At 35.1% G+C, this 3,152-nt stretch overlaps 1 long non-coding RNA gene across 1 annotated transcript; it reads left to right on the forward strand.

The window, feature by feature from the left end:
* Window positions 1-746: 746 nt before the first annotated feature.
* On the forward strand, window positions 747-2,555 carry LOC111731393. Its single transcript, XR_002777109.1, has 2 exons — window positions 747-961; window positions 1,580-2,555. It is a non-coding gene; the product is annotated as an uncharacterized LOC111731393 (long non-coding RNA).
* Window positions 2,556-3,152: the final 597 nt, after the last annotated feature.

The raw sequence follows: 3,152 nt of genomic DNA on the forward strand, positions 1-3,152 counted from the left end.
TTTGTTTGTTTCTTTCACATGTCTACTCTTTCTCTCAGTCTTTTTCTATACATTTGTCCTGAAAAATATTCAACTCTGTCTTGTACATATGTTTATATAAAATCTTTTTGAGGGCTTTTTAATGCACCTCATGTAATGTTTTCAGTTTGTTTTTGTTTTTATTTTTGTTTTTTTACTTAAGTCATATGTCAGGAATCTAATTCCTAGAGATCAGTAGATCTGATCAGAAAGTAAGAACCTTACTAACTCCTACAGAACCTCAGTTCATACATTTTTAAATTACAAGCAGATCTGGAGTGTGATGTAAAGATTTAAATATGGGAGAAAAAACGTTTTTAAAATAGGGTTCGATCCAAATCTATAAACCAAATAGTCAGTGTTCATTGGACACGTCATCATTTTGTTCTGCTGTCTCACGCATGCTCTTGGTTTGTGCTGATTTTGATGCGTCGTGCGATGTGCTTTTCATCGTGGTCCATTAGACATTTGTTTCTTCTCTGTCTTGCTCTTGTCTGTGTGTGTAGCATGTAGTTAGTAGAGGATTCGTTTTGGTTGAATTGAATTAGCCTTGATATATGTTTTCTTCGTCGATGTTGTCTTGGATTTGGAAAAGCCTATTGGGGTTTGTAAATAGCCCACCGTAATGTTCACCCTTAATATTTAACTGTTTTGTTTCATTATCGTATTCTGTCAGTCAGCTATACAAGCTAAGATTTTTATTTTACTCTTTTGCTTTCCTTAGGAATCAAAAAGATCAGAATCTCTTATGGACATTCATCACAAAAAATTAAAGAATAAGGCTGCCGATGAGAAAAATAAGCCCCAGGAAAGAACACCATTTGACCGTGATAAGGACCTCAAAGTTAATCGGTTTGATGAAGCTCAGAAAAAGGCCCTCATAAAGAAATCTAGAGAACTAAACAGCAGATTTTCACATGGCAAAGGCAGTATGTTTTTATAAGTAAGTATATTTCAGTGAGGTATAATTTCATACTGATAAATTTGAACTTTTCTAAAAATAAATTTTTTCTATAACGTGCAAAACTCTATTTCCTTTTATAATAAAGTAGATTATAAACCTGTAAATCTTTTTATAAGTAATCGGTGATTTTTGAAAATTCAGCCTCTGTAGGCTAAAAAAAGGGTTTACAAGAAAATAGACTTGTCCTCAACCTAACAAGGCATTGCTATTAAAAATGCTAAAATAAAAGTTCAGTTTTTGAGAAATGGTCAAGGAAAGTGTGATTTAAAAGTCGAGTAACATGCTTTATTAAAGGGTGAAGGAGGGGCGTTTGCTGGTAGTCTTTGTGTTAAGCAAGATCACAATTAGAAAACGGTCATTGCTTTGAAAGACTCCCTGTAATTCAGGTTCAGAACCATTACATCATTCATTTATTGCCCAAACTGACAAGGATTCATAATGGTGATTAAGGAATTACATAAAAACTAAGGCAGCTTCTTAAAAGCTTTATGATTTTTTAATTGTACGAAAGTTACATCAATATTAAAATGTGGCTTTAGGGAAATCACAAAGTTGGAATCGTCTTCCAACTCACTGGCTGTTCTTATTCTTACTTAGGAGGATTTCCCTGCGCAGTGAAGAAAAGCCGAAGAATGCCCTTTCACCTGTCTGTCTACCTCTATTCCTTTGTTTTGAGTTTCTTCAGATTAGAGATTACTTTAGTCTCAAAGACCATACAAACTTACCTTGTTCTGTGTGTCCTTTAAAGTCACGTGGAAACAGAAAATCAGTGTTTTTTGTGTAGAATAGAAATTTATGTATCTTTGGCTTCTGGGAAAGTGTGGGCTTTTCTTCAAATAATTATTTTGAGGATTTCCCACCCTCCCCACCCCCCATACCCACACCCTTATTTTTGTGGTGTCTCACAAACACCATCTCAGATCTGGTCAGGATGGTCCGCTGAATGTCAACCACAGCGCGGACCTCAGATATTACTAACCTGCTATGGAGTAAGTGTGTCGGGTCTCAGCAGTTAACCCATGAATTTGAAATTTCTGGGTATTCCCTCTAAACTCCAGCCAGTGAATACGCATTTACTTGAAAATCGAAGGCATGGAGGCATTGACATTTTTTATTAACAGTTTGCTTGTTTAGGCATTCGGGGCATTTTATTTGTTGTTTGGGTTTTTTGTTTTGTTTTTTGTCAGAAAGAGGGATCTCTGTGTTATCTCATGTGCTGAGGGAAAACTGTTTCATAGTTTTCAACTTCACTATGTGTTTCTAAGGGAGGCCATCTGGGGGGACAAGAGGTGCCGTGAAGCTGTCAGCAGTGTGACGTCTAAGACTCGGCTCCGTGACCTCAACCAAAGCTCTCTGAGTCTTTAAACTTGCTTTACCCTGGTCTTACTCTACTGATTTATATCAACAGATACTAGCTAATTTATTGAGGACAGATCTTTTATATCAATCACGAATAACCATTTTTTAAAAAATGAAACTGTAATCATAACCATCCTAATAAGATCATTATAAGTTTGAAATCATGTAAGTACTGCCTCTTCAGATGTTAAATAGAAAGTTCTAAATAGTTAAAGCCTAAAATCAAAATCTGGTAGTTTTATTTTCTCGCAGACTAATACTAATCGTCTGCTAGTTCTGTGTTCTAGTTTTGATGATGCCCAAGGTTTTAATGGGAAAAGTTTCTGATTCCCGGTTCATTTAAGTTTTATGAAAAATCGTATAAACTGTTCAAATAGTGATACAAATTTTTCTCCTTCTAATCATAGCAGTACAATGATATTTTCCATAACAGGTGTAAACAGCAGCCTACTCAAGGAGCGTTGCTATTAAAAAGATGAATTATTCTCCTAAGAAATTCATGAAAAGGCTCTTGTCTAAGCAGAATTGCACGGAGCTACCTTTTGACTAAAGATGTCATTTTCAGTGAGTGATACTTTTTGATACTTTTTACGCAAGCACATCCATTGCTTTCATTTAATTTTGTTATAATTTTTTCCCCAGTGAAAGGAAGCAATGTTTTCTAGTTCTTCACCCTTCTATAAATCCCTAACATATATCTTTGGGAAATTTGATATTTTTTAAAATACCAATGTCATCTTTGGCTACTTATTTTTGCTTTGCTTTCTTAAGAGGAGAAGGATATTTCTGCATGACTTGCTTTTTCCTCCCT

This window comes from Pteropus vampyrus, unplaced genomic scaffold, assembly GCF_000151845.1.
Source record: "Pteropus vampyrus isolate Shadow unplaced genomic scaffold, Pvam_2.0 Scaffold370, whole genome shotgun sequence".
Taxonomy (NCBI): domain Eukaryota; kingdom Metazoa; phylum Chordata; class Mammalia; order Chiroptera; family Pteropodidae; genus Pteropus; species Pteropus vampyrus.